This window comes from Scleropages formosus, unplaced genomic scaffold (genome assembly GCF_900964775.1).
Source record: "Scleropages formosus unplaced genomic scaffold, fSclFor1.1, whole genome shotgun sequence".
Taxonomy (NCBI): Eukaryota; Metazoa; Chordata; class Actinopteri; order Osteoglossiformes; family Osteoglossidae; genus Scleropages; species Scleropages formosus.
This window is the reverse complement of record NW_021641060.1, coordinates 7,191-32,860: the sequence shown is the minus strand read 5'-3', so window position 1 is coordinate 32,860 and position 25,670 is coordinate 7,191. Positions and strand designations below refer to the sequence as shown.

The window sequence follows — 25,670 nt, the reverse complement described above, 5'->3', positions numbered from 1 at the left end:
TGTAAGAGTTAAGACGTTCAGAAAATATATGCTGTCCGTTTAACGCAGTGGAGAAACGTTGATAGGGAAAACAAAACACAAAGAAATTTGAACCTTTAGTTGCGTCCCGGCAGACTTCTAAAACAGGGACAAACTGTTTGGAGGGACGTAGAAGACCGGCAAATAGAAAGCTTTGCCTTACGGCTCACCTCCCCCGTTCACCACCACAGTCCAGTACAGCAACCGCTCCCACCTCACTTGTGAATAAGACTCCAAGATGCTTAAACTCCTCCACCTGGAGCAAATTTTCTCCCCTCACCTGAATGAGGGGGGCAACACAACCTTTTTCCATGAGAGAAGCATGGATTCAAACTGAAAGGTGCTGATCCTCATACCAATCACATCCATATCAACTCCATAACCTTTTTCACTTGTTGTTGTTTTCCCCCCTCCACCAGACACAGAGGAGACTACTACCAACACATCCTTTCCACCCCAGATGGGACTCGAACCCACAATCCCTGGCTTAGAAAGCCAGTGCCTTATCCATTAGGCCACTGGGGCTAAACTTAGCAGAATGGCTAAAGGAAGTGTAAATGAAGAGGAACACCACAGTAACGCTTGGTTCTTACATTTTTCAGTAATGCCTTTCAGTTTAACTGTGAAGCCAGAACACACTAAAAACTCCCAAGTGTTGTTCCAACAACAAGGTGTCGCCTGCCTTATGACACTGTGGCAAACGGATGTGTACTTAAGAAGAAAGGAATTATATCATGCGGGCATATGAACTAGAAATGGATAACAGAGTGTTAATTGAACCGCGAGCGACTTTGCATCGTCATGGCAATACAGAAACGCGGATGTGTCTTGCGGAAGAAATTCGACATGACTCAAACAACGGACCCAAGATAGGAGAGAGTATCTTACTTTGTCTCTCCCCAGCTGGAGAGAGAGTCCCTCGTCCCCTGTGCTGGACTCAAGGGAGTCTCCCCGAGCATCCAAAGCACACTCCTTACATACGTCTAGAGGCGCATGCTAAGTGCACGCACGCGCGCACACACACACACAAATAGTCTTAACCGCTTGCCTCATACAGGGTTGCAGGGAGCCAGAGCCTAACCCAGCAACTGAGGGCATAAGGGGACACACTCAGAACAGGACACCAGTCCATCGTAAGGCACCCCAAGCAGGACTCAAACCCCAGATCCACTGGAAAACAGGACCTGGTCCAATCCCCACTGTGCCACTGCACCACTGCGCCACTGTGCCACTGCACTAGTGCACCCCCCTCTCATGCTAAGCATATGGTGGCATTTCTCATTGGCTTTCTCTCTGCATGATCAGCGCGTGCTCAGCTCGTGTTTGCTTCGAATTTGTTACTTACTTATCTGGTACGTTCCCTACAGGCTAGAGTGAGCTATGCACATTAACCTTATTTATTTTCTTGTTTTTTCGCTACCAGCCAGTGTCTGGTTAGTGTCTGAGTTGGGGGCGCAGTTTCGGTACATTCCTGCTTCTTGCGCAGCGGGCTTTCTGCAGCAGTCATGGAACAAATCAGTTGCACAAAACTGCACAATTTTCTTTTTTTTTTTTTTTTTTCTTTTTTTTTAATATAAAGTGGAGGGAACTGTTTGGTGGGGCGTGAGGGGTATGTGGGGTTTTGGGAGGGATGGAGTACTGGTGGCGTGGTTGGTTTGTGTCCAGCCCCCCTTGATTTTGGCACAAGGGGTTGAACATCTTTCCCTGTGTATTATTGCATGTTGGTTCTAGGTGACTAGTGACTGCTGTGAGCAGGGCAGCTGGTGGCATGGGAAAGATCGTGTGACAGCAAGGAGAGACTGCTGGCAGGAGGGAACAGACCCCACTAGGGGCTGACATGGGCTAGCAACCTGTGTCAGCAGCATCTTGTGCTTTTGTGTAGCAGGAGGCGCGCCCTGTTTAAGCTACAGACACACAAATGTTTTCAATACCCCAAGAGTCAGTGAGAGCAGGGGTGGAAGACGACTCATCGGCGGATATAACGGCTTTAGACCTTGACGTGAACTTGACGGGGGGGAAAGCATGAACACAACCACGCCAAGTAGGGGTGGATCGGTGCTGCAGGTGTGTATTTGTGGCTGGAGGAAGGTGACTTCAGTGAGAGGCCTAAGAATTCATCAAGGCAAGAAGAAGTGTTTAGGGGGACGAGGCAGGGGCCCCGCATTGATCGCCACGACCTACGGAGTGGTCCAGATAAGTCAGGTGAAGTCCAGGGGCAGGTTGCACACCAAAGACCACAGGACATCAATACCTCTGTCTTAGAGGAGACAAGACCAAAGATGGATGCACAAGGCAGCATCGATCATGGAGAGGATGCGGGGCAGATGATACCAAGATGAGAACAAAAACCTAAGGTGAGATGGCCAGGCGCCACTGACTGTAAGGAGTGGACCTCTAAAAACAATGACTTGAGAGGGATTTTAAATGGCCTGAAGGGTACGGCTGAGTCTAAGATAAACCAACTGGGTGAGATTATATACGACTATGGGAAGAAGAGGTTTGAGGTGTTCGAGAAGAAGCGTAAGGGTGAGCAGAGCATGTTAAGGTCAAGACGGCAGATGGAAATTGAGAGGTTGATTCAGGAAAGAAGAGACTTAAAAAAGCTTTGGAAACGAGCAGATGAGGAAGGTAGAAGTGGCATTAATATTTTGCAGGAAGAATTGAAACGTAGATTGGTAGTGTTGAGGAGAGCGGAAAAGCTTAGATTGAGGAGGAAGAAGAAGGAGCAAGCTATGGTGGCAATTTTTAAGGACCCATTGAAATTTGTGAAGTCCTTGCTTGAGCAAGAGAAGTCTGGTTGTTTAAATGTTCAAAGGAGGGAGTTGGAGAGCTGTCTGCTGGAAATGCACACCGATGGTGAAAGTGAGAGGGTTTTTAAAGTACCTGCAGATATTCCTCCATTAGGGGAGATCGTGGCACAAACGGACATGTGTCCTCCAAGGTTGAAAGAAGTACAAGAGGTGGTGCGGCGTGCGAGGGCAGAATCTGCACCAGGACCCAATGGGGTTCCTTAATGGGTTTATAAAGGTGCCCGGATGTTTTAAAGTTTTTGTGGAAGCAGATGGTGGTCGTATGGAAAAAAGGTATCATTCCAAAAGAATGGCGGCGAGCAGGAGGGGTGTTTATACCCACAACGAGAAAGATGAGGTAGAAATAGGGCAATTCAGGCCAATGTGCCTTCTTAATGTTGAAGGGAAAATATTTTTTAGTGTTGTGGCGCAGAGGTTGCCTGCATATTTGTTGGCCAGCAACTTAATTGACACATCTGTGCAGAAAGCAGGAATTGCGGGTTTTTCAGGCTGTTTAGAGCATTTTTGTATGATCTGGCACCAGATAAAGGAGGCCAAGATGGAAGGTGAAGACCTCCACGTGATTTTTTTGGACTTGGCGAACGCCTTTGGTTCAGTGCTGCATGTTTTGTTGTGGAGGGCATTTGTTTTTTTTTTAAAGTCCCAGAGTGTATTACGAGACTGGTTAAGCTGTATTTTGAAGACATCCAGTTTTATTTTTGTACCAAACAATACACCGCAACTTGGCAGCGGGTTGGGGATTGACATAATGGCCGGATGCACAATCTCGCCTCTGGCTTTTACCATGGCTATGGAGGTGATAATAAGGGCGTCGAGATGGGTGGTTGGGGATATGAGGCTGAAGGATGGTTCTCGCCTTCCGCCAATCAGAGCGTATATGGACGATATGACTGTGCTTACTACTACTGTCCCATGTACTCATCGCTTATTAATGAAGTTCAATGGAAATCAAAAGTTGGCCGGACTGAAAATTAAACCTAGCAAAGTGTAGGAGCTTGTCAATAGCTAAAGGAAAGTTATCGCAGGAGAATTTCCAGATCGATGGAGAAAAGGTTCCGTCAGTGGCTGAAAGGCCAATTAAAAGCTTGGGTCGATGGTATGATTCCTCACTCAGCGACAGGGAGCAGGTTAAAAGATTAAGGGAGAATGTAGTGCAGGCAATTAATAGGATTGATTAATCTTTTTTACCAGGGAAGCTGAAGGTTTGGTGCCTGCAGTTTGGTTTGTTGCCTCGTATTAGATGGCCGCTAACTATATACGAGGTTTCTATGTCAGGGGTTGAAAGACTGGAAAGGCTTATGAACAAAGCTATTAGGAGAGGGTCTTGGAATTACCGCTGACTAGTCTTGTGGAAGAATTCAAGTGTGCCAAGGTTGGCTTGGAATTAACATTGTCAAGCACAAGAGACCCAGTGGTGAGATCGATTCCTGTAAGTTTAAAAACAGGATGTAAGTGGGATCCACGGGAAGCTGTTGCGCATGCACAGACAGCGCTTGAGCACAGAGATGTGGTCGGTCAGGTGCAGGTAGGTAGGGCGGGGCTTGGTGCCGGCGATCGAATGAAGTTGCGGAGTAAAGCTAAGTTGCCGGAGAGGGGAAAGATGGTGATTGGTTTTATCCGCGAACAGGAAGAGGAGGCGAGGCGGGTAACTGCGACGCCACATGGTGTGCAAGGGCGATGTTTGGCTTGGGAGCATGTGGAGAAACGGAAGATCAGCTGGCGTGATCTGTGGGCGATGGACGCCGGTCGTATTAAGTTTCTCATCGGAGCCACCTACGATGTTCTCCCTACTCCACAGAATCTTAATCGCTGGGTAGGTACGGAGCCGACTTGCAGCTTGTGTGGTGGTATAGCCTCTTTGAGGCATATTTTGTCTGCATGTAAGGTTAGTTTATCTCAGGGAAGATATACTTGGAGGCATAATGAAGTGCTAAAATCCTTGGCATGCTTGTTGGAGAACAAGCGGGTTGAAGTCAATTCACTCCCGTGTTGCGGGAGAAATAAGGTAATTTCTTTTGTGCGGGAGGGGGAGAGCGTTGCATGCCACGCGAGTGGACGCGGCGGTACGTGTTTTAAGTGGGGTGACGTGCGAGACTGGAAGTTGGTAGCGGACGTGGGAAAACAGCTGCAGATGCCGCAGTGCATTGCGGTCACGGCCTTGAGACCCGATATTGTCCTGTACTCCGAGGGCGCACGGATAGCGTGCTTCATTGAATTAACGATGCCCTTCGAAGATGCATTAGAAGATGCCTTTGAGAGGAAGAAACTGAAGTACACTGAGTTGGCTGGTGAGGTGAGGGAGCGAGGCTGGCAGTGCGTTATTAGACCGGTGGAGATTGGTGCAAGAGGGTTTGTTGCAAAATCAACCACGTCGCTACTGTTGGATTTTGGTTTCAGGGGTCAGTCGTTAAGAGCAGCGATTAAAAGCTTGCCAGAGGTAGCAGAAAGATCCAGTCAGTGGTTGTGGAGGCAGCAGGGTGTTTGGGGGAAGCACACCTGAGTGGGGAGTACTCGCCTATGTGAACATCAAATGGTTCGAGTTTTGTTGTCACTTCCACATGCTGATGTGGTGTGTTGGTTGGTGTGTTGGTGGTCAATGTGTGGCTGGGGTGGGAGGTCTTTTGGTGGATGGAGTCACCGGGATGGCACTGCGGGCATGGAGGGGGGTGGGTCTGGGACGCCAGATCTTGCCGTTGAGCCTTCTGGAGGTGCTCACTCTTCTGACTCAGATTCTTCTTCACGAGGTTCAAGTTCACGAGCTTTCTCGCCTAGCTCGTCCCGGTCGGGTATTAGGGCACAATCATATTCGTCGTTTATCCCCTGTGCCATTGCTGTAGTCGTGAACGTTGTTTCAGCAATAGCAGCCTTAACACACGACAAACAACACATCAATAACAGGAAGACGGATAAAATAGCAAGAAGTATTCATAATAAGAGAGTTTCAATAGACCACCCCACCAGCTGCTTATTCCTAGCCAGTCCCAGAGTTCGTCACCGTTCTTAAAATCACGAAACTGAGAACCAACTTCCATAACGTTACCCGCCAACGAGTTTATACGCTCGGAATTGCCCGGGACATACGTGCAACATTCTGATCCGACGTTAACGTTTATTCATTTAGCACACGCTATTTCTCCAAAGCGACTTCCAAGGAACTCTATGTAGTGTCATCAGCCCACACACCTTATTCACCAAGGTGACTCGCACCGCTAGATACACTACTTACAATGGGTCACTCATCCATACATCAGTGGAATACACTCACACACTATGGGTGAACCACACTACACGCTACAACAGCACATGTTGCTCCTTCTGCGGCCAGAGGATAATCTACTGCCATTCGCCTTTGCATAGCAACAGCATTAATGTCCTTAAGGCTCTCAGTCGTACCGTTGGCTATTTCTTCTGATGCTTGTGCTGAATAGAGCGTCTGCCGAGCAGCTTTACCGATACCACGCGTTGGGAACAATACCAGAAAATATCTCTCCCGTTTCAGAAAGTCCAGTTTTCACCAAGGGGGGACTATTTCTCCGATAGCGGAGGAGACGAGAATCTGGACGCCACGGAGGTTGGGACAACTTTCGAACGTGGGGCACTACATAGGACAAATAACAGGAACCTCCGGACTGATTCTTTGGAAGCCATGGCTAGGCGCATTTACCACACACCCAGAAAGTACCGTTTGGTAAAATAAGTCACCGTGAAGGTAACACTAAAGGTATTTTCCTGCGTACCGCTGGACATTGGAAGAAGCTGTTGCGAACTATCAGGGCTTGTTTGCCTGGCCATGTAGGTGCATTTAGAACTACCCACACGTGTGACAGAGCCAGGCTGACTTCTGACGACACAGATCGTTCCATTCAGGTTGGCTCTAAGAGTCACGTAAGGGTGTAATTTGTCTTTAGTCAAATTCGGCGTGGAAAAGTCGCGATAGTATCCCAAGGAGACAGGATTACCCGGTTGGCTCACACTAAATATTTTACTGTTAGAGGCCTCACGCGGAGTGGCTATGAGTGTACGAATTGCTCATACACTTTTCCAGAAGTCACCGGTGCCGTGTAACAGGACACCGCGATGCAAAGCTGCTGTGGGGTAAAGGTTCGGGAAACGGCTCCATCCACAAAACCCTAGGGGTAAAGGCATGAGTGGTAGTCCAGATGACACTGATTTTGGCACATGAGTACAGGCCCAGCAACTGGTGCTATTGTCAGCAGCTGCATAACCCTTGATCAGAGCCAGGAAAGCGCTGACGCCATGCGAGCCTTCCTCATGTAGATGGGGACAGTTTGCGTCCCCCGTGGATTTCGTCGGCTTGCGAAGGAACCCTGCAAATTTCACGAGGCGTTTGTTGTCGAAGAGGGAAAGCCGCATTTCTTCCCACGCCAGGTTGCAGGGCTCACACTGCAAAAGAGAACCTCCCCCAGGCACCTTTAATGAAAAACAGTTTCCCAGACCGTGGCTTGAGCCCATGACCCTCAGCTTAAGACTCTTGCACACTACTGACTGAGCCAGGCAGGAACACCACTGCTACCAGCACTCCTGTGGAAGTGCAAGCAAGCTTAAGTGTGCAAATTCAGGAGGAGCACAAGCAAAATGCAGCTCCAGAATCCATCTTGCCACCTTCTGACATGCTGGAAAGCAGCATCAGAACAAGCCTTAAAGCTTCCTCCTGCATGGAGGGAGCAGCTGGTTGACTCCTGAGGTGCCAGGAAGAAGGCACTGCTTCCACACACATACAGGAGGACCAGCCTGGCCTGCTCTACCAGGGATCTTTCCCCTCCTCAGCAAGAGCCTTCCTGCAAGCCCCTTGGCCCATGCTGAACCTTCCCGCAACACTCTTGCTGCCAGTACACTTTCGAGAGCTCAACTGACACAGCCAAGCAGGGAGCTGGGCGGGCTCGTCCGGGATTTGAACCCGGGACCTCTCGCACCCGAAGCGAGAATCATACCCCTAGACCAACGAGCCCCCGACTCTCTCGGCCCCTCCTTCCTCGGCCTGGTGTCGGGAACTGCATCATCCGTTGCATTTGTACCCAGCTTGAGATTCTTACCAAATGCCTTTGAGATTTTTAAATGAAGCGTACCGCTTTGCGCCAGTCGACAGAGCCACTCTACAATGGAGACGGCGCAGTGACGCCCCTCGGCAGGGGTTTCTTCCTCTTCCCAGCAACGTCCAGTAGCGCTTGCGGCCTGCCGTCCGGTCGAGGGAAGACGGCGCGCATAGCGGAACGACTCGAATCTCCGACCTCCAGGCCACACAGGTTCTTCTTTCGTGCTCCCTCGACGTTCAGAGCCTTCGCTGGAGAAACACCAGCGTCGGTGGGGTGCACTACCTTCAGGCGCCCGGGAGACAAAGCGGCCTTCCCCGACACCTAAGCACAGGTGGTGCAAGTCAATCAATCAATCAATCAATCGGTCAAAGGTTTAGTCACCAAATGCACAACAATAGAGCATGCAGCAGTGGTTGCTGCGATGAAATGTCTTTGAGTGCGTGTGGTAGGGTGATTTTTAAAAAAAAAAATAAAAGGAACAACATACCTCAAGATTACAAATAACGTTTTCAATTTGCAGCGCAACAGAAATCTGGTAACACCAATAACTATGAAGTGAAACTACTTAACGAAAACCGGATGAGTTGCTGCATTCGGATGCCGCTCGACTGTTCGGGCGTCTAACAGCCTGGAGATAGACGCTATCCCGCAGTCTGTTTGATTTTGATTTGATGTTTTGGCAATATTTAGCGGACGGCAGGAGAGAAAACGGTGCGTGACCAGGATGACTGGGCTCCTTGAGGATAGCCCAGGCCTTCTTCAGGCATCTGGCTGCGTAGATGTCCCGGATGTTTGGAAGCTCAGAGCCACCGATGAGCTGTGCCGACTTCACCGCCCTCTGCGGTTCCTCACAATGCTGGGCCGAGCAGCTCCCATACCAGGCAGTGATGCAGCCGGTCGGGATGCTCTCGGCTGTACGCCTGTAGAAATTAGCCCCGGATCCGGGATGGCATGCCAAACTTGTTCAGCCTACGGAGAGAGGACAGGCGCTTCCGTGCTGTTTTGACCACGGTGTCGGTGGTGGCGACATTCAGTCACAGCGCCTAGGATGAAGGGGGGACGAGCGGTGAAGGAACTGGTCTATTGACCGCTCCGACCTGGTGCCCCACATCAGTTCAATTCAATTTATGTTTATAGAGCGCTCTTCTCACAGAGGTTAACTGGCAGACTATTCCACAGTTTTGGGTTTGTTGGACGAATAGTCGCGAACCTCTCACTTACTCCTCGTGCCGTCTTTCCTGGCATGAGAAGCACCGTTTCTGCAACCCGGGCCTGTGTGTTCCTGTTTCATGAAATTGATATTTTGGATGCCACAGAGACAATAAGAGACTACATTAACGTTTGGAAGGACACAGTTGCTGAGAAGAAAGCTGTAACTGTATTTCCTAAGAACAAAAGTTATATAACAAGGGAGGTCAAGGAGTCTTTAAACAGGAAGAGGTTGGCTTTCATCACTCAAGATAGAATGGAATTAAAATTAGTCCAAAAGGAATTAAATGCGTTGTTGAAGGGGACAAGGAAAAAACACAGAGCAAACTGTAGAACAAAATTTTAATTCAGGGGACTCCAAAAAACTTTGGGTTGCTATAAAAGTAGTAACCAATACGGAATCCCCCGAAAAAGGCTCATGACTAGCGATGACCAACAAAGAGCAGATGGCTGAAATGACTATTTTCTTAGGTTTGAGTCACCTTCGGTGTGAATGGTAGATCAGGACTCTATCATGTGTAATTCAGATCAGAGATTAGAGGTAGCTCCACACGCAGTTAGTTTGCTATTTAGAGGCATACGAGCCAAGAAATCCACAGGTCCTGATGGAATTTCTGGTTTTTTGCTGAAAACTTGTGCCAGTGAACTTCCTCCAGCATTCTGCCCTATTTTCCAGAAATCATTTGACTCGCATACCAATCCATCTTTGTGGAAAAAACTAGAATTACGCCGGTTCCCAAGAAAAATTGCCCAGTTGAGAACTGTGATTTTAGACCTGTGACTTTGACTTCAAATGTTATGAAATGTTTTGAAAGACTTGTTGTAACTGTTCTAAAGGATGAGATTGAATTATCCCTTGACCCGTTTCAGTTCATCTTTAAGGCTGGGCGGGGCACCGAGGACGCCATTAATTGTATCGCTCATTTGGTGAATAGGCATTTAGAAGATACGCACGCATTTGCACGTTTACTTTTTATAGATTTTAGTTTGGCTTTTAACACACTTCAACCCCAGCTACTAATTAGGAAGCTGACAGAGTTAAAAGTGAATCCCTTTTGCATTAAGTGGTTTCATTCGTTTCTAACAAATTGAACACAACAAGTTACGGTCAACAATTCTTATTCTGAGGTGAAGACTACCAGTATGGGGGCCCCGCAAGGTTGTGTTAGCTCACCCATTTTTATTTACATTATACACTAATGAGTGTTTAACTAGTCAGGATAACAGTACTTTTCTGATGTTGCCAGGTTTGTGGGGTGGTGTGACGATAATTGCTTGATTTTAAATGAAATGAAGACTGTTGAAATGATCTTTGACCCCAGATCTGTGGGGGATCATAGACCTGTAATAATACATGGTAATATTACTGAACAGGTTTCTTCATATAAATACTTGGTTGTTTGTTTATATAGATAATTTGTTATGCTGGTCTTCTCACATAAACAGTCTGTGTTCGAAAACTTCAGCAGAGACTACATTTTTTGCGAAGGTTAAAAGTATTTGGGGTTAACCAGAAGATTTTGTTTCTGTTTTACCAGTCTGTTTTTGAGAGCTTGCTAAGATATGGTATTACAGCATGGCATGGAAACTTGACTGTCCAATCAAAATCGAAACTTGCACGACTAGTACATACTGCTCTGAAAATTAAAGGGTGGGAAGAGAAACGACGCATGCAGGAGTTGTACGAGGTATCTATTTTAAAAGAAGCGAAACAAAAAATTGCTGCTAATGACACACATATTTTACATGAGAATTTCAACATGTTACCCTCAGGGAGACGATTTAGGATTTTGATGTGTAAATCAAATTGTTGTGAAAATTCTTTTGTGCCATCTGAGGTTAAGTTTTTGAATAGAGAATTCCAAAACTGAGATTTAGATTGGGATTCAGTAGACTTTTCATATCTTTTGATTGTTGTTTTATTTATTCTTATTTTAATGTATGATATGATATGTATTGTTTTATGTGAGTCCAACGTTGCGCACTGGCCGTGTCATGGTTGTCCAAGACAAATTTCCCATAAATGGGACAATAAAGTATATTCTATTCTATTCTACCTGCAGCTGTGTCACGTATTCTGTCCGAGTCGATCGGTGCACCGCAGGACGGGCCAGCCCTAACTTTTGCTCGGGCTCGGTCACCAGCAGGTCCCCTAGACCTAGGAGGGTTGCCCCCTTAGTCGGGTTCCTCGCGGCACACGGGTCGGTCCCGGCAGAAGGTCGTGATCCCGGACGAGCCCCCAGAACTGTGGTAGGAAAAATGAGAATTGTCATACAGATAGATCACTCGGTCACTTGAGTTGCAGAAAACCTTATGTATTCGTGTGCGCAGAGTCACACCAGAGCAGCCAGGCAAGCAGATATTTATACATATTCTAGGGCAGATTTTTGTAAGTATAGGCAGAATACATGTTATTTTTTGAACATTCCAGGCGTGTCACTGTGCCCCTCAATCTCTCATCACACACGTCCACTGTCACCAGTTGATCTCCTTTCTTACGTGAAACAGTTACACACATCCTCTGGGCTTTACGTGAGTCTGCGTAAGCCACATTTCTCTGATATCTCATGGGAACAGGCTGGCACAAAAGGGGACATACAGAGAGCAAACTATAGCCTGGAATGTGCCGCTTTCTTGCATAGGCTATTGAGCAGTTAAACATTCTTAAACGTTCTATTACAGAAGCATGTAGGCATAGCAAAGCTTTTAAAATCAAATTTTCATTCAGACTCCATGTCTCCTACCTCCTCCGGGACATGGGAGGAGTTCTCACGAAGGTGGGAGTTAAAATCATTCCGGACAGGGTCCTCTGACGCTTGTTCCCAGCACGCCCTCACTATGCGCTTGGGCCTACCGGATCTGTCTGTCAGTTTTCCCTGCCGTCTGATCCAGCTCACCACCAGACGGTGATGGGTTGACAGCTCAGCACCTCTCTTCACCCAAGTTTTCCAGAACATGTTTTCCTCAAGCCAGATGAAACGACTACAAAGTTGATCGTTGGCCTTTGGCCCAAGGAGCTCTGGTACCAAATACACTTATGAGCATGCTTGTATTCAAACGTGGTGTTTGCTTCACCACAGCGCTGTGTAGCAAAAAGCAGAAGGCTGTGTTGTCTTGGCTCCACGGGAGCTGCAACCCACAGAGCGCTCATCACAGGAGCTCTCACCTGCTCCGCCACCAGCCTGGATTCTTTCACCTCTCCCCAAGAAGCACCGTGCCGACGCTCCCTGCAACCCTGTATGAGGCAAGCGGTTAAGACTTTAAAAACCCTCTCACTTTCACCATCGGTGTGCATTTCCAGCAGACAGCTCTCCAACTCCCTCCTTTGAACATTTAAACAACCAGACTTCTCTTGCTCAAGCAAGGACTTCACAAATTTCAATGGGTCCTTAAAAATTGCCACCATAGCTTGCTCCTTCTTCTTCCTCCTCAATCTAAGCTTTTCCGCTCTCCTCAACACTACCAATCTACGTTTCAATTCTTCCTGCAAAATATTAATGCCACTTCTACCTTCCTCATCTGCTCGTTTCCAAAGCTTTTTTAAGTCTCTTCTTTCCTGAATCAACCTCTCAATTTCCATCTGCCGTCTTGACCTTAACATGCTCTGCTCACCCTTACGCTTCTTCTCGAACACCTCAAACCTCTTCTTCCCATAGTCGTATATAATCTCACCCAGTTGGTTTATCTTAGACTCAGCCGTACCCTTCAGGCCATTTAAAATCCCTCTCAAGTCATTGTTTTTAGAGGTCCACTCCTTACAGTCAGTGGCGCCTGGCCATCTCACCTTAGGTTTTTGTTCTCATCTTGGTATCATCTGCCCCGCATCCTCTCCATGATCGATGCTGCCTTGTGCATCCATCTTTGGTCTTGTCTCCTCTAAGACAGAGGTATTGATGTCCTGTGGTCTTTGGTGTGCAACCTGCCCCTGGACTTCACCTGACTTATCTGGACCACTCCGTAGGTCGTGGCGATCAATGCGGGGCCCCTGCCTCGTCCCCCTAAACACTTCTTCTTGCCTTGATGAATTCTTAGGCCTCTCACTGAAGTCACCTTCCTCCAGCCACAAATACACACCTGCAGCACCGATCCACCCCTACTTGGCGTGGTTGTGTTCATGCTTTCCCCCCCGTCAAGTTCACGTCAAGGTCTAAAGCCGTTATATCCGCCGATGAGTCGTCTTCCACCCCTGCTCTCACTGACTCTTGGGGTATTGAAAACATTTGTGTGTCTGTAGCTTAAACAGGGCGCGCCTCCTGCTACACAAAAGCACAAGATGCTGCTGACACAGGTTGCTAGCCCATGTCAGCCCCTAGTGGGGTCTGTTCCCTCCTGCCAGCAGTCTCTCCTTGCTGTCACATGATCTTTCCCATGCCGCCAGCTGCCCTGCTCACAGCAGTCACTAGTCACCTAGAACCAACATGCAATAATACACAGGGAAAGATGTTCAACCCCTTGTGCCAAAATCAAGGGGGGCTGGACACAAACCAACCACGCCACCAGTACTCCATCCCTCCCAAAACCCCACATACCCCTCACGCCCCACCAAACAGTTCCCTCCACTTTATATTAAAAAAAAAGAAAAAAAAAAAAAAAAAAAAGAAAATTGTGCAGTTTTGTGCAACTGATTTGTTCCATGACTGCTGCAGAAAGCCCGCTGCGCAAGAAGCAGGAATGTACCGAAACTGCGCCCCCAACTCAGACACTAACCAGACACTGGCTGGTAGCGAAAAAACAAGAAAATAAATAAGGTTAATGTGCATAGCTCACTCTAGCCTGTAGGGAACGTACCAGATAAGTAAGTAACAAATTCGAAGCAAACACGAGCTGAGCACGCACTGATCATACAGAGAGAAAGCCAATGAGAAATGCCACCATATGCTTAGCATGAGAGGGGGGTGCACTAGTGCAGTGGCACAGTGGCGCAGTGGTGCAGTGGCACAGTGGGGATTGGACCAGGTCCTGTTTTCCAGTGGATCTGGGGTTTGAGTCCTGCTTGGGGTGCCTTACGATGGACTGGTGTCCTGTTCTGAGTGTGTCCCCTTATGCCCTCAGTTGCTGGGTTAGGCTCTGGCTCCCTGCAACCCTGTATGAGGCAAGCGGTTAAGACTATTTGTGTGTGTGTGTGCGCGCGTGCGTGCACTTAGCATGCGCCTCTAGACGTATGTAAGGAGTGTGCTTTGGATGCTCGGGGAGACTCCCTTGAGTCCAGCACAGGGGACGAGGGACTCTCTCTCCAGCTGGGGAGAGACAAAGTAAGATACTCTCTCCTATCTTGGGTCCGTTGTTTGAGTCATGTCGAATTTCTTCCGCAAGACACATCCGCGTTTCTGTATTGCCATGACGATGCAAAGTCGCTCGCGGTTCAATTAACACTCTGTTATCCATTTCTAGTTCATATGCCCGCATGATATAATTCCTTTCTTCTTAAGTACACATCCGTTTGCCACAGTGTCATAAGGCAGGCGACACCTTGTTGTTGGAACAACACTTGGGAGTTTTTAGTGTGTTCTGGCTTCACAGTTAAACTGAAAGGCATTACTGAAAAATGTAAGAACCAAGCGTTACTGTGGTGTTCCTCTTCATTTACACTTCCTTTAGCCATTCTGCTAAGTTTAGCCCCAGTGGCCTAATGGATAAGGCACTGGCTTTCTAAGCCAGGGATTGTGGGTTCGAGTCCCATCTGGGGTGGAAAGGATGTGTTGGTAGTAGTCTCCTTAGCGTCTGGTGGGGGGGGGTAAAAAAAGAAAACCAGTGAACCAAAAAGGTTATGGAGTAGATATGTTGATATGGATGTGGTTGTTATGAAGATCAGCCCCTTTAAGGTTGAATCCATGCTTCTCTCATGGAAAAAGGTTGTGTTGCCCCCCTCATTCAGGTGAGGGGAGAAAATTTGCTCCAGGTGGAGGAGTTTAAGCATCTTGGAGTCTTATTCACAAGTGAGGTGGGAGCGGTTGCTGTATTGGACTGTAGTGGTGAACGGGGGAGATGAGCCGTAAGGCAAAGCTCTCTATTTGCCGGTCTTCTACGTCCCTCCAAACAGTTTGTCCCTGTTTTAGAAGTCTGCCGGGATGCATCCTAAGGGTTCAAATTTCTTTGTGTTTTGTTTTCCCTATCAACGTTTCTCCATTGTGTTAAACAGACAGCATATATTTTCTGGACGTCTTAACTCTTACATCACTTTAGAACATATTAAGCACTTGAAAATATTGACTACTTGAACATATTTTCACACCACACTTGAACGAACAATTTCTCACACCACATTTCCGCCTTTGAGCATGAAACATTCACACGACATGCTTGCATATGGTCTTCCTCGTTGTCATCTTGTAACAGGAGATTATTCTGGTACCGCACTGCTATGGTGTTTACAGGTGAGTCGATGCCTTCAACCTTAAATGCCCAAATCTTTCCATTCTGAGTTTCGATACTCTACGGTTTCTTTGGCAAAGAAGCGTGCTGTGCAGTGCAACCGTGTGGGCTGTGTCAAGTTGGGAGGCACCCTTACCTCACCGCAGCGCGTCATCATCCAGCAGCCAAGCGGTGTACTGCGATAACACCTGCAGAGACAACAGTCCCAATACTGGAGATGCGATGTTGCCACCTTCTTCGGTCACGGTGACAGTTGCCCCGAGCTTCGCAAGCAGGTCGCGGCCCAGCAGCTTCACCGGACAGCGGTTACTAAGGAGAACCGAACGGTTAGTCACAGCAATGTCTTCTGTCACTCCCACGCGCAGTGGGTCTGTTTTTTTGAGGCTTTGTGTTATTCCTGATGCTCCCATGAGGCAGATCCGGTTTCCATTTGCAGGAACCCCGGCACCTCCTGTCTTCTAAGAGTGGATCTCGTCGCCCCTGTGTCCACCAGGAAGGGAAAGGGTTGATGCCGGCAACACCAGCTGTATCATTGGGTCTGATGGTTCATGCTTTTGTCTCAAGCAGGCTGGACTTTGGCACTGCTTTATTGTCGGGTCGTCCATACCAGACTGTATCCAGGCTGCAGCTGGTACAAAATGCTGCTGCGAGAATTGCCCCGTCTGTTTCTGTTTTCAAATCCCAATTAAAGACTGACATGCTCACTCAGGCATTCCACCTCGAAATGTAATTCCACTTGCCTTGCTTGTTTTTTACCACCATTATGAAAATGCATAATAAATTAAGTTAAGTAACAACTTACTAACTCTCTTCTCTCTTCTTGTTGAGCGTTGCCTCGCTACGTAAGACTTGAGGAGGCTGACCGTTGGTGACAGACGAATCCCATGCTGACTGAGGATGTTGACCAACTGCCATGATGAACGAGGCGTTCCATGCTTAGCTGGGGATCCAAGACACCATTTAGCACCAATATCATTATTGCTTGTTAAACTGGCTTACAATTGTTACTTAAACTAGAATGCCCAGGAGCGATGGGCAGCCACTGGCCTGTGCACCCCGAGAGGTTTTCTTTTTCTCCCTCAACTTTCAGTTGGGAGTTTTTGCTCCTTTCCCTGGTGGCCAGTAGGGATACTCATAGCTCTATAAAAGGGCTGCATTATGGTAGCCATTAGTCGACTGTCTTCTTTGTTTGCAACTGTTCTTCTTGCCTCATGCTTGTGTTAAAGCGCTCTGTGTCACTCTGTGACCTAGCTCGAGAGTGCACATCGGAGGGTCGCCAAAATGCCAGGCCTGACCTCGACGTGATTTGAACACGCAGCCTTCTGATCTGGAGTCAGACGCGCTACCGTTGCGCCACAAGGTCGGTACCTGAGGGATCCTGAATGAGGGGGCAGACCGTGTCACTTTCCAGCGTCTCCGCCCAGCAAACGGGCCAAGAAGAAGTACAGTTTGGAAAATGCGGGGCTCTGGAAAAGTAACACGAGGTGGGTCAAAAAGTGACCTCGAGGGATGCTTGGTGGTCTAGGGGTACGATTCTCACTTAGGGTGCGAGAGGTCCACCTCTGGACGAGCCCAGCCACTGGCCTCCGTGCTCTGCAGGGATGCTCGTGGAGACTCAGCTGCTCAAATGACTGCCGCCCTGCAGCGCTCGCATCACTTATCATGAAGTGCTTTGAGCGGTTAGTCAAATCTCACATCCCCTCTTCGCCACCTGACACCCTAGGCCCACTGCACTTGCATATTGCCAGAACAGGTCTACGGAGGGTGCTATTGCCACTGCCCTCCATACTGCCTTCTCACACATGGACAGGAAAGGGGCATATGTGAGAATGTTGCTTCTTGATTACAGCTCAGCGTTCAGTACCATGTCAGCACGACAACCTCTTCTCTGAACGTTAGTAAAACCAAGGAGATGACTGTGGGAGGAGACCGCACACTTGTTCTAATCAGTGGGACGGCAGTGGAGAGGGTGGGCTGTGTTTAGTACGTGAGGCTCAACATCAGCGAGGACTTATCCCGGGCCCAACACCATCGAAACCGTGGTCAAAACAGCACAAAAGCTCCTTTCCACCAGCGCATCGAGCAGCTTTTTAGCATCATGAACACCATCCTTCGGAGTGACGCCACCTGCTCTCAGAAGAACATGGTGCTGCGTATCTATAAAGTCATCCCCATGACTTTTTTGGATCCAGTCAATGAAATTTATGTAGCAAAGTAAATAGGTCACTTACAGATTAGTGTTAACAATGCTGGATATCACACTGTAATCATTTAGGTTACTTTCCAAAATAAATCAAATTAAGAAATTTACCAGTTTACTGTGGGGTGTTGATGATTTCAACAAATTAGCCTCAACTCTAAGGTCAGCTCTCAATGGTCAGTAAGGCACAATGTTTAATTAGTTATGGTGTCCATGGGTTTGTGTCTGGGAAACGTTGTGCAGCACCTGTGCGATACATATCCGATACATTGTGGTTCTGCCCTCAGCGTTGGTCTCATTGAGTGGATGGAAAATACCTGCACCTTGAAGGATTTCCTTTGCAGTAGGATGTCTGAGGAAGAGCACAACGACGCAGAGAGGTACTGCCTTAGCCTGCGCTTAACGTTTACCTTCACGGGTCTTTGAAGATCCTTGGTGTAAAGTCTGTAGCTCATGGGTGTCATTTCAGGACTTTTAATGGCATCATCACGTCAGCTTAATTTCCTGTGTCTGGATTCTACCTCAAGTGTTTGGAGCCACATTTACATGTACATTTATTCATTTGGCAGACACTTTTGACCAAAGCGACGTACATCTCAGCAAAAGTACAATTTATGCATTACATTAAGAGACATATGACCCACGTAAACCTAGTTTGTTACCTACCACTTGCTGCACCGAGGTTCATCATTCAAGGAGGTGCATAAAACACAAGATAGACAAATCCCGATATCCTCCTAGCAATTTTGTTTTTAAAAATTTTTATTTATTTATTTATTTTACTTATTTATTTTTTTTTTTAATATTAGAAGATACACAAGCAAGCAAATAAGATGCCAGAGTAGTGGCTGAGCGAAGGCTTTATCTGGTGACGTTCATGAAGTTATGGTGCATGAACATTTAAACCATACATGAGCTGGAGAGATCTTGGGCGAAATGGGTCCGGAAGAGATGAGTTTTCAGACCCTTTTCAAAAGTAGGCAGTTCTGAGTGAGAGGGGAAGGTCATTCCACCACAACGGAGCCAGAACCGAGAACCTCTGTGCATTTGAAACGTGTTGATGAGTTGCCGTGGTAAAAGTGTTTGTAAACACTAAAAAAAGTGGTTAATGTCATCTTGACTGCCTTAACTGTTTGCCTTTTAAAGCCCATGGAGACACTTGGTAGCGTCGTGGTCAGTGCTACTGCCTCTTGACCTGATGTTGGTAGGTTCAAGTGTCAGCTACTGCTACAGTTCCCTTGAGCAAAGTACCTACCCAACATTACTCTGGTGAAATGCTTCAGCTGTGTAAATGGCTGAAGAGGTATTTTAACATGGTAAGTCCCTTTGGAGGAAAGTCCAATAAAAAATGTATATATATCACAAAATGATGTTTTGGCAACAGCTTGATAGTCTGTCCATGAAGATAATGAACAGAATCGGTGACAAAGGGCAGCCCTGGCGGAGTCCAACATGCACCGGGAACAGGTCTGACTTACTGCCGGCAATGCGAACCAAGCTCCTGCTCCGGTCATACAGGGAACGAACAGCCCGTAACAGCGAGCCCCGAACCCCATAATCCCGAAGCACCTCCCACAGGATGCCACGAGGGACACGGTCGAATGCCTTCTCCAGGTCCACAAAACACATATGGACTGGTTGGGCAAACTCCCACGAACCCTCCAGCACCCTAGTGAGGGTATAGAGCTGGGCGAGTGTTCCACGCCCAGGGCGAAAACCGCATTGCTCCTCCTGAATCCGAGGTTCGACTATCGGTCGGATTCTCCTTTCCAGTACCCTGGCATAGACTTTCCCAGGGAGGCTAAGGAGTGTGATCCCCCTGTAGTTGGAACACAATCTCCGGTGCCCCTTCTTAAAAAGAGGGACCACCACCCCGGTCTGCCAGTCCAGAGGCACCGTTCCCGAACTCCACGCGATGCTGCAGAGGCGTGTCAGCCAAGACAGCCCCACAACATCCGGAGACTGCCGCCTCGACAGGCGCCGGAGACCTTATGGCCGCAGCTCCGAACCGCCGCCCCGACAATGGAGGCGTGAAACATAGTCCATTCAGACTCGATGTCCCCAGTCTCCCTCGGGACCTGGTTGAAGCTCTGTCGGAGGTGGGAGTTGAAAACCTCTCTGATGTTCAAAGGAAGAACTGCCACACAATTTTAATCTGCCTTTAAAATGCAATTAATTTTGCCAATACTTTCTTTCAGCGGAATGACCAAAAATTCTTTTCTTTGTGTGGTAGTTCTTCCTTTGAACATGATTTATTTTAACAAACAGATTTGAACATTATTTTTGTTGTGCTTCAGAAATGTATTCCTTAACATGCACATTTCTATAGTAAATGGCAACATGAGGGTAATTTAGCTCAGAGAGATAGGGGGCTGGATATCTTCCCTCAAAACTCTTACAATGACTATTCTTATGTCTTTACTAAAAACAAAATTAGTCCTCTGGCAAGAAATGTTAGGTAACCCTCTTGTTACCATATTTAGCATATTATCGTATCAACTCATGCGATTAACGAACACAACATAAATTACCGCAATCTAACCTTGTACGTGTATGAATCTTTTAAGTGTCACCATTCGCCGGCCTCTTGATGCAAAATGTCAACAGAGACAGCTGAGAAAGCTGAAACATTCAAGCAAGACTTCTCAGTTGTGGCTGACTCCAAGTGATATGCCATCATGAACTGATCATCTGTGGATAATGTTCCACAAAATGATGTTTTGGCAACAGCTTTATAGTCGGAAACACCTCTTGTAACCTAAATCTGTGGTCACACATCTTGGCTTCAAGGAAAGCAATGGATTGTGTCGTGTGCACTGGTGCAACAACCGATTCAACGATACCTTTAAGGTCCACAATAACCTGCCAGGCTGGCTCAGATGAGGGCACCGACTGTCCAACTACAAATGGAAGTAACCTCAGAAGACTCCAATTTTCGTGAGCATTTCCTCCAATACTTTTGTTAAGCAGGAATCTCCTGGGAATAGCATGAGGACGGTTGCTCTTATCTGGCCATCTATAAGGAAATTTCTGAATGGACTCATTGAGAATGTCAAGTGTGAAATATTTTTTTGAAATTAACAAGTTCAGGCAGTGTGCCAGCTCAACTGGTAATATGCCTTCAAAGATGTCATGTGCAACATCTGGTGGGTAGCCAGTGCAGACGTTGAGATGAGAAAGATGTGCAGAGAAAACACACTGCCTTTTAACACCGTAACAAGGTTGTGCATTGTCTTGTGCTGACCTGCATGCACTTCATGCATCTCTCTGCTTCTGAGAGTAAACATGCCTGAGCTCACTTCCTTCTCCTGAATTTCAGGCTTTTGTGCCACACAAAAACCGGCAACAAATGCCAGTCTAGCAGAGAACTGACTTAATTTTCAATAATAATTTTATTTATTAACTTATTTCTTAGATCGGTGCTGGAATATTTTCTAGCAAGTGCGATATTTCTCTGATGAGCGATTGTGAAATCACTTTACAGCATTTAGAAATTATGCTTTCAAAGCTAAACTAATCACACACACACACACAAAAATACTTGTAGTACTTTGGTTTGATAGTACATTAGAATTTCTGATGAAAGCAGAGCACAAAACTGAACTAAAAAAGATTAACCTACTAACTAAACTAGGATTATCTCATCCCTGTTTTCTTGTGCCCACCACTTCACAGCCTGGTGTTAGCATGACTCAGCGTCTGTGCTCCTCAATCCATTCTGCCTCCTGCAGTCAGAGCTGCCTCTGCTCGACGCAAAACTAATTATTGTGATGAACTGAGCCTTTTGGATGCTTCCATTTTTCTGATTTCAACAGACTTTCTCTGAGCCTTTTGTTTCGCCTTCACGTTTTGAGCTTTGCTATTCATCATGTTAAGCGACTGCGAAACTGTCATGGTCGGGTCTTGAAGGAAGCGGCGGACCCAAGTGCAGAGCGGTAATCGTGGTGTCTTCGGAGAAATCCAAGAGAGGAGGTCAGAGAACAGGCAAAGGGTCTTCGAGGTGCGAACGTCGTAACAGGGAGGATCCAAAAGGCGAGGTCAGTACACAGGCAAGAGGTCGATGATCAGAAAGAGGCAGGAGATCGGGGGAACAAGGGACGGGTTCGGGGAAGGCGTTCGGGAACAGGAAATGGCTAGAGAAGGTCGCTAACGAGGAGGCAGATCAAGGTTCCGCATCAGCTGGTGGTCTGACGCAGCCTTTTATGCTGTAGTCTGCGTTGCGTCCCAGGTGTTCCGTGTCGGCCCGGAGGTGTGGGCGTGGCAGAAACAGTGCACTTGCAGCTCCGACCACGTTAATACATATACTAGTTGTAGAGAAAGAGCTGAAGTAGCGGGATGGCGGAGCTGCGGGACACCCCGCTGACGTCCCGTTAACGGTTAAGATACCCACTAGCAAGATAGGTGAAGGAAGAGCTGCCGCTGAGCCATTAGTCATCTCCCCGTTGGTACAGCTGTGTATTTAATATAACGCTACGTATGTTAACCATTCACCTTCACAAGTAAGCTCATTTACCGCTGTAATACTAAGATACTATTTAGCTAACTATATTTTTAAGAAATCAGATGTTGAAGTGTAAACAGAACCCTATTGTTAATTTAAAAAATAAATAAATAAATAAATATATATATATATATATATATATATATATGTCACATCCCACGGGGTCACTGCCCCTCCTGGTCAGAGGCGGCACCACTCAGTGCCGCTAGCTAACGCTTACCTATCACCTCACAGTCTCGTAGGACATGGAGGTATAAAAGGAGCCAGCGGAGCAGAACTAGTCGCGGATTCTTAATCAGCAGTTCTCTTGTGCTTCTTTGGCGATTGGTAGTCTCTTGTTCCCTCAGTCTGTTTCCTAGGTGTGCATGTTCCAGTCCCGAGTGCCCGTCCCGTCGCTTCCTGCCTCTTGTTCTTCAGTCCTGGTCCATCGTTCCTGTCCGGTATTTCGTCACGTCTCAGGGTTGCGGTCAGACTCACAGATTAGCATTTCACTGTTCACCGTAGTTCCAACACCGTGTGTGTTTCCTGGTCTCGTGTTCCTTGTTTCACTTCCACTGAGTGTCTTACAATACTCACCGTACACGTCTAACCTCACACTGCACGTGAAGTCATTATATATTTCGTCTGTGTTTGGACGTAATAGCAACGCGCGTCCGTGTCGGACTCCCGTCCGGACGCTACAATATATTATACTTCGAAACCCAACATCAAGACTAACGCCTAAATACCTAGTAGCTCAGTGTTACAACTTCCGCAAGAAACAACTGCTATCGCAACTAGAGATTGATGAGGTACAACACAAATGTTACGGCAAGGGGGAGCCAGGACAACAGGTCAGGGGGGAGATATCATCATCCCCACACTCTGAGATTGGGTACCAAGCCCCAAGAACAATGAGCCCTTGTAAGCTGAATGCAAGAGCAGCTGACCTAAGAGATAAGATCATGGCTAAGAAGGACACCTGGAGCCCCCGTGGCCAATTACGAAGACCAAGTGAAGTATCTACTGAAAGTCTACTTGAAGATGCGAATGCAGCACTACGAACAATCCCTACTGTGACCATCGCTGAGACCAACCAGCTGATATACAACACAGCAACAGTGATCCTTGAGATGCTTGGATACAAGATGAGTACCGAGCATAAGAAGCAGTATCCTCCATGGAAAAGAAGGCTAGAGGCCAAGATCAAGGCAGCACGAAGGGAAGTTAGCCAGCTATCGGAACTGCAGAAAGGTGTGAGGAAAACCCTGCCTAAGAAGTACAGCAAGCTGTCTATACCTGAGGCCTTAGAAACTGCCAAGCAAAGACTCACAGCCTTGGCTAACCGTCTGAAGAGGTACACAAGAGAGATAGAGGGCAGAAGAATAAACCAGATGTTCTCCACAGAACCATCCAAAGTGTACTCTCAGTGGCAGGGTAATAACGTGAGAGCGGACCCACCAAGGTTGGAGACTGAGAAATACTGGAAAAACATATGGGAGAAGGAGGCATCACATAACAACAAAGCCCAGTGGCTAGTGGATCTAAGAGCAGACCATAGCAACCTCCCTGAACAGGATCCAGTAACCATCACAATGGCAGACATTCAAGAAAGAGTCTCGAGTATGAAGAATATATAAAAAATATAAGTACACAATATAGAAAAAAAAAATAGTCACTAGACATTATATATATATATGTACAGGTATGTTCTATACAAATGCAAGGGAATGTGAATAAGAGATATGATGTGATAAATAGATATAAATATAAATAGCGTTGTGTATTGCACTGGTTTACTCTCTAGGGGGGATTTAGCTGTTCATGAGGTGGACGGCCTGAGGAAAGAAACTTTTCTTGTGCCTGGCTGTCCTGGTGTTCAGTGCTCTGTACGGTTACGCCGCAGATGATCTGAAGAGATCTTGGGCAAAGTGGATGTGGAAAAGGTGGGTTTTCAGAGCCTTCTTGAAAACAGAGTTTCTGCAGTTCTGAGTGACAGGGGAAGGTCATTCCACCACAACGGACCCAGAACCGAGAACCTCCGAGCTTCGCCTTTCGTGCGCGGGACCACCAAGCGAGCAGAAGTAGATGAGCGAAGGGGCCTGGCTGGGGTGTAGCGGTTGATCAAGTCCTGTAAATAGCCGGGAGCAGTTCTATTGATGCATTTGTACACAGCAACTAGGGTTTTGAATTTGGTACGGGCAGCTATAGGAAGCCAGTGCAGAGAGATGAGTAGATGAGATAGATGGGAGCGCTTTGGCAAATCAAACACAACTCGTGCAGCAGCATTCTGTAGAAGCTGCAGAGGTTTGATGGCATTAGCCGGAAGGCCACACAGAAGAGACTTGCAGTAGTCTAGACGGGAAGTCGCCATGGCCTGGACAAGTAGTTGGGCGGAGTCAGTAGTGAGGTAGGGACGGATCCTACGAATGTTATGCAGGATGTATCTGCAGGACCGGGTTGTGGCTTCAATATGTTGAGAGAATGACAGACTCGCATCAGTCGTAACTCCCAGACTCTCAGCAAAGGAGCTAGGCGAAATGAGTGAGTTGTCCAGTTTGATCGAGAGGTCGTGACAGGAGGGCAGGCCAGCTGGAAGGTAAAGAATCTCTGTTCTGGAGAGGTTGAGTTGGAGGTGGTGATCATACATCCATGAAGAGATGTCCGACTGGCAGGCAGCAATGCGTACGGAGATGTCTGACGCACCAGGTGGAAAGGAGAGGAAGAGCTGGGTATCATCAGCATAGCAGTGGTATTTGAAACCATGGGAGGCTATGGCCGGACCCGAGGGAGGAGGTGTAGATGGAGAAAAGAAGAGGATCCAATACCGAGCCCTGCGGAACACCGGTTGAGAGAGGCAGAGGAGAAGAACGAGAGCTCCGCCAGACCACTTGATAGGATCTGTCAGAGAGGTAGGACTCAAACCATCTGAGTGCCGCACCTTTGATCCCAAGCTGGTTCAGAGAGGAGAGTAGAGTCCGGTGATTTACCGTGTCGAATGCTGCAGACAGATCGAGGAGGATGAGGACCGAGGAGAGGGCGGCAGCTCTAGCAGCTTGGGGAGGGTCAGATACCGCCAGAAGGGCGGTCTCAGTGGAGTGACCAACTTTGAAACCAGACTGATAACCATGAAGGAGATGGTTCCGGGTGAGTTGATCACAGGCTGCCCGCTCAAGGGTTTCGGACAGGAAGGAGAGGAGAGAGACCGGTCTGTAATTTTGAACCAGGTTGGGGTCCAGGGAGGATTTTTTTAACAGAGGTGAAATTAGATAGAGCAGTTTTGAAGGCAGCTGGGAAACAGCCAGAGGAGAGTGAGGAGTTGATGATAGAAGAGATGAAGGAGGAGAGTTGCGGGGAAATGTTCTGAAGCAGTGATGACGGGATCGGATCAAGCGAGCAGGTGGTGGCGCTGCGCAATATCAGGAGGTCAGCGACTTCAGATTCGGAGAGCGGCTTGAAGCTGAAGAGGATAGCTTCGCAGGGAGGTCCAGCGCGAACCGGGCAGGTTGATGGTGAGAATTTATCAG

The 25,670-nt window shown here is 47.5% G+C and overlaps 4 non-coding genes across 4 annotated transcripts; 1 reads left to right on the top strand and 3 right to left on the bottom strand.

Moving 5' to 3' along the window:
* Window positions 1-470: 470 nt before the first annotated feature.
* trnar-ucu (transfer RNA arginine (anticodon UCU)) lies at window positions 471-543 on the bottom strand. Its single transcript has one exon. It is a non-coding gene; the product is annotated as a tRNA-Arg (tRNA).
* A 7,182-nt stretch (window positions 544-7,725) lies between these two features.
* Window positions 7,726-7,797, bottom strand: trnap-cgg (transfer RNA proline (anticodon CGG)). The gene has a single exon. It is a non-coding gene; the product is annotated as a tRNA-Pro (tRNA).
* Window positions 7,798-14,706: 6,909 nt separating this feature from the next.
* Window positions 14,707-14,779, top strand: trnar-ucu (transfer RNA arginine (anticodon UCU)). Its single transcript has one exon. It is a non-coding gene; the product is annotated as a tRNA-Arg (tRNA).
* A 1,975-nt stretch (window positions 14,780-16,754) lies between these two features.
* Window positions 16,755-16,826, bottom strand: trnaw-cca (transfer RNA tryptophan (anticodon CCA)). Its single transcript has one exon. It is a non-coding gene; the product is annotated as a tRNA-Trp (tRNA).
* Window positions 16,827-25,670: the final 8,844 nt, after the last annotated feature.